The sequence below is a fragment of the Centropristis striata genome, chromosome 24 (assembly GCF_030273125.1).
Source record: "Centropristis striata isolate RG_2023a ecotype Rhode Island chromosome 24, C.striata_1.0, whole genome shotgun sequence".
Classification (NCBI taxonomy): domain Eukaryota; kingdom Metazoa; phylum Chordata; class Actinopteri; order Perciformes; family Serranidae; genus Centropristis; species Centropristis striata.
Genome location: NC_081540.1, coordinates 5,380,825 through 5,396,025, shown reverse-complemented (window position 1 = coordinate 5,396,025; position 15,201 = coordinate 5,380,825). Strand labels below are relative to the sequence as shown.

Below are 15,201 nucleotides of genomic sequence, written 5' to 3'. Positions count from 1 at the left end.
GACAAATAGTCACATTTTGTAGATATCTTGGATGAACCTTAACTCGACTTGTTGAATTAATCTGGTTGCAGTTTCCTCCCACATTGGTTGCTTCATATTTTGGATCAAATTTACTTTTTAGTTTGTTCTTTCTTTCACTGAATTCTTCTAGAAGTCTGATTTTTTGTTTTCCTCCTCCAAATGTCTAACAGAGCTGTAATTACCTGAACTCTTTCCTTGTTCAGAGATTCTGTGCAGCAGCCTTAAATAAATTCCTCAGCTCAGGAGAAACTTTGTGCAACATATTTTCCATAATAAACGGAAACCTTTAAATTTGACTAAATCGGACCATATTTCACAAAACAAACATCCTGCTGTATAAAACAAGACTTAAACTAGCGATCGAGACCTTAAACTCATTATGAAAATATTTACAGTGGGAATAAATCAAGTGAGAATTTCCTCAAAGACCTGGACATCTTTTTGCAACCAGTGTAGTCGCCCCCTGCTGGCCATTAAAAAGAATACAAATTCAGAGCCAGATATTACGTCCCATTGATGCATTTGAGCCTGAAGCATGAAAAAAAACATCTGTATAACTGGTAACAGGACTTTGACGTGCAAACAAGGTAAATTATGAGGTTTTATATGTGTAAAACTTTCCTCAAACTGAGAAAAACAATATAAAAATTGTCTCTTAACATGCACAGAAAATAAGACCCATGTTGCACGTGTCATTATCCTTTAACTTCCCGCCCTCCTGCACATCATCTGCTCCGTGTCCCGTCCTCTCCTCTCACATCACGGCGCTGAACCCCATCTGCACGACCTCCCTCCCTCACAAGCCCATCCAGGAAGTGTCGGTACAATTATCAGTCTCTCCTCTGACCATTTCAAAAAGCTCGCAGTTGGCGGGGTGTAAAGAAGAAGCATGATTGCCTGTTAAAGCCTCGACACCGCAGGCCGCGGCGTCAACACACGGACGCCACATGTGGGCCCCCCTGGATGCAGAACTGTTACTTTGTGCAGGTTAGAAATCAACGTGCATGGGAAAAAAAGCAACTTTATTCTGATTTAACCCCTTTTTTATTTAAATGGCACACCTGACTCTATTCTTTCCCTAATGTGATGGGAAAAGAGGCGATAACAATGTTGCAATGGAAGAAAATAAACCCTTTGTGCAGAAAGTGATGCTGCTCTGAGACTTAATGGCCAAACTGGAGCTGCAGCTGGTGCAAAATATCATTTTTTTTATGCCGCCTGGTGGGAGAGCTTCTCAATTTCATCCCTCATCTCTCAGCTCCATTAACTGACAAAAGATACTGTAATCCTGAGAGAGGCACATTTCTCAGGTGGCACCACAGGGCATCCGGTGATTTGTGTGTCTCTAGATTATTTGAGGCACTTTGTCTTGTTTTAAACTGCATATGGATGTGTGCAGGGGGGCGAAAAACTGAACAGGAATAGGTCTTATAATTGAGATGTGTGTGAAAGCACCTGTACGATTTAATGGCCTTGACATTTTCAAAATTGAAGCCTGGACAAAAATGGCATCATTTCGTATTATTTCTGCAATTAAACATGCTGCAGTGACCTCAGGTTCATCACAAAATCTGCTCAGGTGCTTATACTGCAAAGAGCTGCAACAAATTGGATATAAAAAAGAAAAGAAATTAAAGAAATCCAGCTCCTTTTAACAATAGAAAGATTTACATAATTAAACTGGGAGCAGATTATATATAAAAACCCTCCTCTGTAATTCATTCCTTAGACTAAACGGTTTAAAGAGGAGGGACAGATGGAGAAGAGAGGCGACAGCGTGTAAGAAAAGGTTGTGAATACATCAGTGGCCCACTGAGCCAACAGGATGTGCCAGCATGGGTGTGTTTGCACATGCAGGTGTGTGTGATGAGTGCATTTGTATGCTGTCAGCATCAGAAATCAGTGGCGTGGTGAAGATGAATGGTGCTGGCTTTAAGTGAAATGTTAATGCTCAGACAAAGGAAACATCCAGAGAAATGCACACAGATTATTCCAACAGACACGCTTGTTACACTGCAAAAACCAACTGACAAAAAATAAGAAATAAATAACTAGAATTAAGCAAATACATGCTCGAAACAAGTAAAATTATCTGCCAGTGCAGTAAGTACATTTTTCTTTGTAAGAATTCTTTAAACAAGTAAAACAATATCGAGACACTGGAAAAAAAATACAATGATAGCTTGAAATAAATCCAAATATTCTTATTTTGAGCAATTGTGGCTTGAAAAGCCATTAAAACAAGCCAGCAATACTTGAAACGAGCACGTTTTGGTGGATAGAAAATGCTTTTGAAATATCATTCAAAACTCTAAATTGGAGCCAATATTTCAGGTGAAAAACTCACCATATTCAACAGTTGAACAGCTTGAAAAGCATGAAATAGCTCACAGTGTCAATACTAAAAACAAGTCTTTAAACAATAAGATGATTAAATAAGCACATAATATTAATACTTATAATTAAATGAACACATAAAGCTATGGTGAGTAGGTAAATTATACTCAAAACAATATAATTAAGATACTTTTGCTAGATATAAGAAGTAAACACTGGGTAAGCTTCATGTTTTTGCAGTGTAGTTTGCGGTTAAACCCATAATCCATTCTGTAAATATAGATTTAGAGCATTTGTTGAAGTGTGCATCCTATTAATAAGTCTGCAGAAAGTGCAAACCTCTTTTCATTCATTCAGAAAGCACTTAGACTTAATGTCTCCTCCTCTCCACGCCATAAAAACCCCAAACTCCTGAGAGACTCGCCGCATACATGCTACCTAACCTGGAGGAGAGAGAATACACACTGGTTTGATTAGGCCTAACTCCCAGTCTTTAAAGTCTCCTGGAAATGTCAGCAAAATCATCAAAGCGTCCGTCTCCTTCATAAAGCCCTGATCAAAAGCATTCCCGACATACTGCGCCCTCTATATTGTTAGCTCACGGGTAAAACGTCTGCATCTGCACAACATTATTGGTTTTATGGGAGTTTTATAAGTGGAGACAGACTGAAATCGTGGAGAGACAAGTGACATTTCCCCTCTCAGTGACGCCCTCGGCCCACCAGCTACTCTGCTGCATTTGCAAATGTGTCGCATGTTCTCATGTACTTCTTTTACAAGGGATCCCTCTTTGTTTGCCTCCCCTGTATGTGACATTAATGCACTTTCTCTGTGCATTAGCAGCTCAGCCCTGGGTAACACAGAGCAGCTCATCCTCCGGTTTGTTCTCACGCAGCTGAAGGACAAATGGAGAGTTTTGCCACCTCTGCAGCCAAAATGTTAAGAGTAAACCTCAGTGATTCTGTGAGTGGACTTTAAATAAAACCTGATCAGATAAACAGGACTAAACTCCACAAAAACCCTAACTCTATATGCAGAGGAAGTTCTAGATCAATTTTTACTGTAGGGGCCAAGGAGGGGCCAATGTTTAATCAGTTTAATCAATATTTAAGCAATCAAAACCTTTGTTTTAGCTTATTTAATCTAATTTAAGTATATTTGGAAAACACAAATACATTGATTGACATAATGACACTTACAAACAATAACAATTATTTTTGTACGACAATGACATTTGTCATTTTTGTGCACAATTGCTTTTTTATTTTGAAAGTGTAGTACAGTGAGACGGATCTTTTATATATATATATATATATATATATATATATATATATATATATATATAAACACAAGCTTTTATTGCACAATTCAACTATTATACAATGTAAACATTCTGGGTCCTTTGTGTACAATGAGATATTGTTTGAACCAAAAATAGGTAAGAATTGTTCCGTCGTTCATCGTTATAAATTGATAATTTTATCATTAATTTGACACAGGAGCCACAGCAGGGGCCCCTGTAGGCCCCTGTGTAGAACCACCACTGTTTATATATATGCATATAAAATTTAAGAATTAGATGATATGAACTTTTAGCCCCCCTGTGGAATTTCTTGTAGTTCTCTCTGTGTGGCCTTGAAGTGTAACAAATGTGCTTCCTTGCCTCATTTATTTTTAACAAAACTGTTTTTAAATTGTGCATTGTGCAACTAATGCAGTGGAAACAGATACTTCTTCTGCACGAAGTTGCTGTTTTATTATCAGCAACAGAAAAACATGATTGACGAGTCTGTGCAGCAGCTGTTATGTTTCTGCAAATTTATGTTTTCTTGCAACATAAGACACTAAATACTAACCATTGTTTCATTTTCTGCACATTATTGAAAAGAGTTTGGTATATTTTTATGTGTAAATAAAGCAAAAACAGCGTCTTTGGGATTTAAGATTATTCTTCTTCCGTTTTCTGTTTCTTTACTCATAATAGTTTATATTTCCAATGAGTCTTTAGGTTAATTAAACATTTTTCTAACTTTTCTGTATCAGCTAAAGCACTTGTGGTGAATAAGAATAAAGAGAGGGATAAATGAATGGTGCAGCATGAGGAAATATATCTCACAGTTAATTATTACATGCAAATATAAGTCAAAGAGAGAAAAAATTAAATAAATAAAAAATAGTAAAAAAATGCATAGAAATAGCTACAACAGATGCTAAAATATATTAAAGGTTGTATATAAAAGATAAAAATAAGAGTAAAAGTTATAGTGCAGAATGATATAGTTTTAAAAATGTGTTAAAATAATTCTATTACAATTGTCTAGTTAATAATTTCTCTAATACAGATTGATTTTTATATTAAATTTTATGATTTTTTTTAACACCTCATACATCATAAACAGACCCCCCCAAAAGAAAATTCTGCTATTATTCAAACAAAACTTTAGTATTTATACCAGCTGTGAGAATAGCAGGAATTTAATTTAATTTACCAGGAATTTGTTCTCAGTTTTAGACACACATGCAGTGTATTATTCTATTTCACACACACTGCTGTTATTATCTTTCCCACACATTATTCTCTCTTAAAAACAATGTGATTCTGTTACATTCTGTCTCACATATAATGGTGTTGTGTGATTTATGAACTAACCAGCTGCTCATATTAATCTCACCTGACACAGAATCTCATTAAAACAATTTCCTTTCAATACAAGGCACGGCACTACAGTGTTTTCACGTGTAACCTTGGTTTTATGTGTTACACACACACACACACACACACACACACACACACACACACACACACAACTCCACCTCCACCCTTGTCCCACATGGCCACGCCCCGCTCACAGCAGGCTGCTCAGACCTCAGGCAACTCCACCAGATCAAAGAAATGTTGGTATGAACCCCCTGCCTCTCAGAAGCTCTAAATCCCTGCACCACAGTAGCTCAAAGTAGCACAACAACACACCTTAGCTTTAAGTACTCTTCTCCCTGAAACCTCCAGCTGTTAAAGGGTCAGTGTGCCTCCTTTTGAATCCATGTCTGGGATATCCCAACCTTTGTGAAACATTTTACACTGAATCTTGTGCAGGATTCCCATATATTCATGCACACTCACAGATGCTGACACAATCACACCTCCTCTTTCCATCCTCCTCCTCCTCCTCCCTCCCTCCCATCAGTTTTGGGCAGCGTTATGGTTTGGCTTAGCACACCGCATCCTCGCCACGTCTGGTGCTGATTTACAGGCCACAGTGCCGGGGCTTGCCAGTAGGTGGGGGGTTGCAGGCTGAGCTGTGGAAGAGCTCCAGAGATGGAGTGAACACCACCACAGTGCTGACAAAAGAGAAGGGGACTCGGAGCGATTAGGAGGACGCTCTCCTCTCATCTGACTGTGGGGCGCGCCGCAGCGAGGGCTCCAGATGACACGGATGAGCTACTTTCTGCCTCCTCATGAAAACGCATTAAATGACACAATATGCATTGGAATGATTCTGCTTATCTGTTTATAAAAAAAGTCAATGAATGCAACCTTTGATCACCAACATATACTATTATTAACACTAAAAATGCAAAGTATTTGCTTCTTAAATGTGCAGAACTGTTGGTCTCAGGATCAAATAAAATTAATGCATCTTTATGCAATAGTATATGATATGTTACGAAAACTTATGAAGAACGATCTGTATGGTGTCTCATGAAATATGACCGTTGTAGGTAGTTAAACTGTTGCATTGTTGCTGTTTTAAACATGGGGTAACTGTTGTGAAATTTGCCTACTTGATTAGGTTCAAGCATCAAAAGTACTTGGTTAGGTTTGGAAAAAAGATCATGTTTTTGCTTAAAATAAAATAAGTACTTCCATACATGACATAAAGCATTTCATGTGTCACATGGAACTTGCTGTTGTTAGGTTTGTTATAAGTTGTACATAGAAACATACTCTATTGAATATATTCTATAAATGTTTTTTTAACTCCTATATTTTATATTTATATATATTTATATATATACATTTATATATTATATATTTATATTTTATATATTTATATAGTAAAAAGCTGTTTACTGTTTTGTTAATGAGGTGTACTGTCCCTTTAAATAACAACGTTGACTTTTCGGACAAATGCCAGGTGGGCGAGGCCACCACCAGAGATGAGGGGAGGAAAGAAATGTGAAAACAACAACTTAGTGACAGCGGCCCACTTGTTGTTTGAAAAAAAAATATTTAATTAGAGGTCCCACGGTCCAATATTGTAAATATGCTACCGGATGTAAGCAGATTGTAAAGCAGTGAGTGGTACCGCCCGTCTCCGCACTCCCCCCCCCCCCCCCTCTCCTTCAAGTGGTTCAGTCCATATAATGTTAAAGGTCAAGCGGGAAAAAACAAACAAACAAACAAATTAAGACAGAAAGAGTGATTAAATATGAATAAAAAATGTAATTATGAAGACTCTAAAAGCCACAAAATGGAACTGAGGTGTTTAGGGTAAGACATTTAAAAAAAACCCTGACAAAATGTAGCTAAAAAACGATATTTATTATTAAAAAATAACGTTGTTAATCATGCTGGCTTCACAGGTGCCGAATAAAGAGGACAGAGTGACGTCACTGTGGACAGGTGAGCAGCCAGGTGAGGACAGGGACAACAGGAGGCTGCTACTGAGGACCTGCCAACAGGTGAGACATGCAGAGACTGTTAATGAAGCTGGCGGGTACTCAGGTGTCTTAAACTTGTCTCTTATTTGTGGTTAAGAGCAGCTGTTTGTTATTATGCAGTTGAATTTCAGTTAAGTTGCAGGTGAATGTATTTCGTTGCTATTATCATAGACTATTTAAAGATGGACGGCCTGAAAGCGCACCTGTTGTGAAGCCAAAACATCTTGTTACCGCGACACTACTGCGCAGACTCTGGCTCCAAATGACGTCACCAACGTAAGGCGACAGAGGTCATATGAGTCATATATAAATATATATATAAAAAGAGTCATATATAAAAATATCCCAAAACAACTGTACGACAAACTAATGCACATACTAAAAATAAATAAGTAAATAACCAGTAAATTATTCTTTATACTGAATATAAACAAGAAATATAAAAGTATTAACAATTTAAGCAAGAAGAAATATGTAATTGGCAACAGTTTATACAATATAGACTCAATAGTTGAAATTGCACCATTGCACTGACAAAAGTTACTAATAACATTAACACTGAATTATTCTATTAAAGTGTCCCATACAGTAAGTCATGATGGTGTGACAGTGAGCCAGTATGCAGTGAATCTGATGCAGATAAATCTAAATGTACCCTTATTCATTTTTATTAATCTCTGCTATGAAAAATGCAGACAGAATAAAACAAAAGTGCACATATAAAGTCAGTATAAAGAAATGGTTTGTCAGACAGTCAATGGTTAACAAGTCACCGTGTACTTTAGCACATCATTGCACTGTCGAGGCTCTCAATTCTCCCAGTGGACATGTCTGGCACTTCCATATAGGTCTGGTGGAGAGTTAACACGTATATGGGCCACAGAGATGGCCTGGTTGTTAGCTATATTTAGTCAGAACATGAAATATCTGAGAGGGTTATATTACTGTGGACGTGGAGGCCTTATTTAGAGTGGAAAAAGGCCAATTTCTATGTTGTTTTTTTATCTTAATGTATCATCCCTAACTTCTATTTGTACCTCAAATCAAGTGTGTCAAAAACAAGGTTAAAAAGTAAAGTTTACAGTTGAAAGATAACACTGAAAATGTCCATGTCTTCTTCAGTTTTCTTTATTGGGTGGTTCTTTTCTGTTGTTTCCTCTTGTTGTTTCCTTATGTTTTGCAGTGTTATTAAATAAAAATGCTGCAGGGATACATCAATCTGTTTCAGCATATCAACTGAACAATCAATCAATATTGTAGTTAGGCATAAATGGCATAATGCTATTCAATTCAATTCAATTCAACTTTATTTATATAGCGCATGCACAAGGCAGACTCAATGTGCTTCACAATGTATATACATAATTACAGTTAAAAAACAAAACAAAACACAGAAAAACAAACAAACAAACAAACAAAAAATTACAAATTAATTGAAGAGTGCAAGTAGACAAGCTATGCCATATTCACCACATATACACTTACTTACTCACACATGCTAAACATACATATTTGCTATTTTCTTAGTAATTGGATTATTTACTGGTTTGTAAGAGGGGGTCTTACTGGACCGTTATTGGACATGAAACATGTTCAATCAGGGCCATTTTTTGCTTCTGACCTCCTTTTGCTCCTGTCATAGTTGCCACACCTATGGGTCATAATAAGCTGCTCATACAAACAACCTATGAGGTCATTTTTAGGGGACAGTCTCCACTTTGCACACACTGTTTTAAGTGATGAAGCAAAGTAGACACATGGTGGATGTCATGTTTAATTTTAGTATTAGCATCTAGAGCAGAAACAGCAGGAGAGGCAGGTGGAGCCGCAGCCACCCAGATTAATAATAGATGTTTTATCTTGTATAATTATGTAATTGACTGCCTTTTTGATGAGGCAAAACGGTTCATTTCAGGTTTTTAAAACCGAAAATAAAAATCCATGTTTCCCCCCGGTCATACATTTTGAAATGCTATCTGTCATAAACAGCTGAGGACCTCCAATACAGCAGCCAGGGGGCACATTATGTCGCCTAAAAGCCATGAAAGAACACATCCTACCGTGTCAAAATGATCATCAGTCAATGGAAATTAATATTTCATAGCTTTGTATCTGACAGACGTTGGTGACAGCAGTGGTTGCATTATCTTTTTTTGCCTTTTGTGGGTTTGAGATCTGAGGGCAAATTTCAGTCCTGACGTTAAAATCAACGCAACACATATGGAGCTGCTCACTTATCATTAGTGTGATAAAGAGCTGGATGACACCGGAGGCTGCATCCAGACTGTCACCCTCATCTCCACCTCACACATCACACACACACACACACACACACACACACACACACACACACACACACACACACCGCTTCAGATCTGGATCGCCCTGTGATGTGATTTGACTCATCGGGGTGACTGTGGTGGGTCCGCGCATGGTTGTTAAATAAAAAAACCCACATCCTCGCACAGCAGCCACATATTTCCGAGGATCATGAGGGATTACAGCAGGCGCTGGTTTGTATTCCAGGCTACGTGATTATAAGATGCTGCCAGTAATGTGGTGAACTGGGCCATGTTGATTTAGAAAACTATTGTTTCACAAGACAAAAGGGCAAAAGAGTAACCTGTAAAAACTACAATCACAGTTTTCACAAGTGATTTAACCTCAATAATCTTACGAATGATGGACAAAATTAACTATATTGTGTTTTTTATATATGCATGCATCCACAAAATTACACACATTGTAGTTCATGATTGGTAAAACAAAATCTAGCTCTCATTTCAGAAATGCAGTTAATGCATTCTTTCTAATGGCCTGCAGGGGGCGACTTCACTGGCTGCAAAAAGAAGGCAAATTGTAAAGAATTCTATGAGAAAATAATCCTAGTTCTCACTTGATTTTCGCTACAAAAAACATTTTTCCTAATGAGGATTAGGGTGTAAATTCCTATTTGTATTCTTCTTCAGTACAGGATGATGTTAATTTAGTTAATTATGGTTTCATTTGGAGTAAAATATACGATAAAGCAGGATACACTTTAGGGCGTGGCTAAATTGTGATGCTTCCATGCCGCACTGTGTACATTTTTATGTTTTCGTCTGAGCTATTTTACAGTGTATTCTCAGTCCATGAAAGCTAATTGTAACATTTCCGTTGTGTAAAAAATGACTTGTTTCGACGTTTGGCTAAAAGAAACTAAGAAACCTAGCTAGACAGCCAGTGCTAGTACACATCTGGCTTAAAAACAACTAAATAGCCAGGGCCAAAGGCTTCGCAGTAGCTTCTTCCACTTCTTTCATGCAGTTTCTGGTTTGGACAAACCATAAAAGTAAAGCCTCCGGTATCAAGATCCCGCCAAAACACCCGCTCGACCAATCACAAGTCAATCACAGCTGTCAATCAGGATGTTACACCCAGTTTTAGAGAATCAAATAACTAATTAGAACCAAACTTATCATACAAATTAACATATAAAATACCTAAAATGACAGAAACCATCTTTATTTGACCTCTACTTATTTATAACTAATTTATAACCTGTACTGCAGCCCACCACCAGGGGGCGATCAAGATGTTTTGGCCTCACTTGTGGGAAGCTATCCATCTTTATGTACAGTCAATGATATATAGTTGTAACATTAACATACTTTATCCTGACTGTAACAGGTTTAATATTCGTCATATACAGTACAGATTAGTCTCAGAAACATTCTTTGTTCCCGTCATGTAACTGACAGATATGATTATTGTGCCATCATGTGGTTTATCTTGAGGAGATGCTAATGAAGACATAATTTCATGCGCCATTAACCCCCCAAACACGCAAACACACACATACTCAAACTTCCCCGAAGAATCAGGTCATCCCTGGAATGATTCATCCTTCAATCTGTATAGCGCATACACACACACACACACACACACACACACACACACACACACACACACAGAGTGAACACATTGACTGTGCCTCATTACATCAGTGTGTGTATCCATGCCTGAACAGACCTAATGACTGACGGGAGACACTCCACAGACTTACTGTACTCCGTCCAACGCGCCATTGCCTCTCTCCTCTGTCTGTGCACGTCTGTGTGTGTTCCCGTCACAGTGTGTGTGCCGTGCCCTCGCTGCCCTACAGTACATCCAGTGGAGGATATTAAGTTAATGGTTTATTAAAATAAAATGTCATGTGTTAGTAAGCCAAGGGGGGAGCGAAAAGAGCTGAAGCTGATTAGGATTCATTAGTGGGTTCCAGTCGGTTACCGACGTTTCATGCACTAGAAAACCCAGAATGTCATTGTGTCGGTTTTTACCTGTTAAATGATGAGACAATCTGGCTCTGGTGCTCCATGCGGACAATTCATTTTATGTAATGTTGAGTGGAAACAGGTGACTCATGCAGTATTTGGTAAAACTGTAAACTCCCATGAGTGGTTCAGACAGACCAACCCTGGATTAGTGTTGCTCATAATTGGAGATAAAAGGAGAAATCATCAGAAAATGAACCAATCATTCGTATGTAAAGCCAGTTTTTGACGGTAACTTCACCTCCTTTCATGACTCTCGTTCACTCCCGTAAAAGCTTGAGCCAAAAAAACAAACACAGAATGAACTGAGAGAGTATCTGGGAACAGGAAAGAGAGATTGCTCAATACATGTTTAATAGGCTACTAAAAGGAATTTTGGAGTTTTTCCCGGCAGTGATGTTCAGGATGTTCCAGTCCAGATTCACTTCATATGATACTGGATCTAAATATAGCATTCCTCAGAACAAACAGTGGCGTCATCACAACATGTTATTATAGTCAAATAGAATGAGAGTAGAATGGTTATTGAACTCTTTACTATGGTCAGTTGACTCGTGTGAAAGAAAATGCTCTTTTTTTTATTAGTTTGCAACATGTGGACAGATTTGTTTGCTTTCACTGCCAATGCTGCTGCTTTACCACAATGCCTCATTTGCGAGCAATTGCAAGTCAAATATGTTTTGCAGCTACAAACACATTTTATCTTGTTTTTCTTGGCCAAAAACGGCTTTATTGATAGTAAAAGTTTCTGCCCTATAAACTGGTTTGAGGACTCTGTTTGGGCCTACCAATCGGTTTGGATTATTCCAATGGATGCATTGTTTTTGTTAAACCGCATAAAAAAAATTATAGAAAAAACAATAACCTGAAACATACTGTGTAGATATACAAAAAAGCCTACTTCTAACCTTGGTCTTGTTCAAGTATGTAAGCTGAGTGTTTTAGAGCAAAGAAAACATCTGATATTACCATTTTCTTTATCATACTTGTAGTTCCAGGGCTAACTACAATAGTTGAACACTCTAATACAAGAATAATGCTGTTTCTTTACATGTCTTCCATATGCATAATCAATTAGTGTCTGCAACATAAAGCCTTATCCTGAGTCTTTTAGCATTTCAAAATTGAAGTATCTATTAAGTGCAGAACAAAGTACGTTTTTACAGTCAGCTAACGGAGCTAAAACATCTATTGAAAGCTGATAAAAAATAAATAATTGCAGCTGATAAAATTGTCGGCCGTCTGCTAGAAATGGGAAACCTTTGATTACATTTGCTTTCAATCAGGGAGCTATTATTAAGTAGAAGTTTTCAAGTGTTAAATCTGCAGCCATTTTCAATGTAAAGTGCATATGTGCTGTAGTAACTGTGAGGGGGGCGGATCTGAGCAAACAGTCAGTTGAATACAGTCAAGCATTCACACACACACACTAACACATGTCATTAAGGGTCACTCACTAACCCAGCTGGTGTGAAATAACATCTCTCCTTGTTCTGAAACGAGAGTACTTTCAGACTGCAGCCCCCTGCTGCTGTCAGCCACAGATCAAGGCTGAGAGCTGAGAACAGGGCCAGTTAGCCAGAATACTGAAAGAGGTCAAACAACCCTCTGTAAAATAAAATACATTTTGTTAAACAGGCTGTGTCAGAGGTACTTTGAAGATTTTATTCAAGCCTGTAACTCAAAGCAGTTGACAGAGTGATTTAAAGTGCTGCTGTCTCTTAACGGTTTCTGATGTATATCAAAGATGCATGAAAACGTGCAGAATGATCGGGAATGGTGTATTTTATACACCATTTGTATTGTGTATTTTTATACGCCAATTCAGCTCACCATTTTCATAAAAATTGCCAACAACTGCGATAAATTTTCCCATCTAAAATAGTGGAAACTCGACAAAAAGATTGACTGAAGGGGTTCAGAAACACTTGACTTTGGGGCTGTGCCAATTCACTTTACTTTAATGTACAGAAATGGTTAAAAGTTTAAACGGGTCACGAGATTTGGGACTTTATTGGCCCAAATGGGCACTTTGATTGCTTACACGCTTTACACAAAATCATAGTTTAGGTATTCTTATTGTTTAACATGCAGTGATATGATATTTATTGTTTGTAAACCACGCACATTTTTTTACTTTAAATCTTGCGAGCATAACGTTAGCTTTCTGGCTTCAAGCTGGGATGAAGCATTGAGCTCAGCGGACTAGAAATATCTCCAGCTGTCCAGTTGTATGTAAGGATCGTCCTATTTACTGGAGTAGTGGACGATGTTTTCATTGGATAAGAACCTTATGGGACGGAAATGGTGGTCCAAGCATTAGTCAAAGGCATGAAAATATAAGTAAATGGTCTTAATGTTTTTCCCTTGACAAGTGACCATGGTATTAGTGGTTTAAGGCAGGGGTGTCAAACTCTGGCCCGCGGGCCAAATTTGGCCCGCAGTGTAATTTTATTTGGCCCGCGAGGCAATACCAAATTATTATATTATTATTGTAAATTAATGACATTGATGTGTTTTTTATTTGAAATTTGATTTTGCATGTCTGCACTATTTAGTTATATATTATGTTTATATTATATATATATATATATCCATATTTAATGTTAAAGCAAAACATGTTTGGTATATATTAATAGGTTTATTTGTTCAATTTTGGCCTGCGATTTTATTCAAGTTTTAAATTTTGGCCCATTGTGTATTTGAGTTTGACACCCCTGGTTTAAGGTTTCTTTTTAATCATTATTTTTCCTTTATTGGACAGGACACCTGGAGATGGGGACGGAGATGGAGATGGAGTCGAACCTACATCTGCTACGGTAAGACTTCCTCTCCGTATCAACCCGGTTTTAGCCGGTTAATGCACCTTGTCTTACATATATTAGTTTAATTAGTTTCTTTCCAAGGCCACTAATGCATAAAACATATGCCACAAATGATTCCATGGTTTAAAAATAAAGAACAAAAGAGACGTCCTATGGTATTTTCCCCTGAACTGTTCTGAATCTGCCCTTAATTTCCCAGTCACGGTGACTAACCATCGAGGAAATCCCTCTCAAACTGAAAGCGAGTGAATGTGTGCTGCCTTTGCCCCGGCAGTAAATGTCAGCGCTCTGCTGATTGAATGCACGTCGACAGAGATAACTGTGGGGCAGCATGCTGTCAGGGCAGAGGGAGAGCGGCCCAGTGACCTAGACTCCTCACTCACCTCCAGCTCTGCCGGCCCGCTGGCCAAAACCAAACCGCTCTACATTCACTTCAAACTGTTTCATCTGTGACTCATTCTTAATCGTCTTGTGACCTGTTTCGGGGAAAAATCATCAGTTGACTGTACCTGTGATTGCCTAACGTTTCTGAATTTGCACCAAAATGAAATGAATAAAATCCCTTTTATTCAGTACGGCAGAAAGCTTTCACACTAGAAAGGAAGAATGATGTGCAGCGGTGCGTGACCCAGACCTGAACTATGCACGATTCCACATGTAGCAATAGTTTTTGCCATAAAAAACACACACGGACGTGATTTTGTCAGTGGAAAGTACAGCATTGCAGCTTTGAGGTGCTCTCAGTGCGAGCAATTGATATTATTTATGGCTTTATAAATATCTGTTGCTGATGTTTCCAACATTTACCGTGCCAACAGCATTTTAAAAATACTGCAAGGTAGATGTGCTGACCTAGTTGTGTAATAAAGCATTACGGGAATACAGACCAAGGTCATCCAGCATTCATCTCCTGCAAATTTAAGTGTATTAATTAGAATGCACATCATTATTTTATTTCAGTTTCATCCAAAATCAGTCAAGGACTCTTTGCCTCAGTGCATCACATTTCTTCAGCTCTTCATACATTTACAGAGCTGTTAGAA

General features: G+C 38.0%; 1 long non-coding RNA gene across 1 annotated transcript; it reads left to right on the top strand.

Annotated features, from left to right (window-relative positions):
- Positions 1 to 6,943: 6,943 nt before the first annotated feature.
- LOC131962806 (uncharacterized) lies at positions 6,944 to 15,040 on the top strand. The gene is made up of 3 exons (XR_009389964.1): positions 6,944 to 7,041; positions 14,098 to 14,152; positions 14,358 to 15,040. It is a non-coding gene; the product is annotated as an uncharacterized LOC131962806 (long non-coding RNA).
- The last annotated feature ends 161 nt before the right edge of the window (positions 15,041 to 15,201 follow it).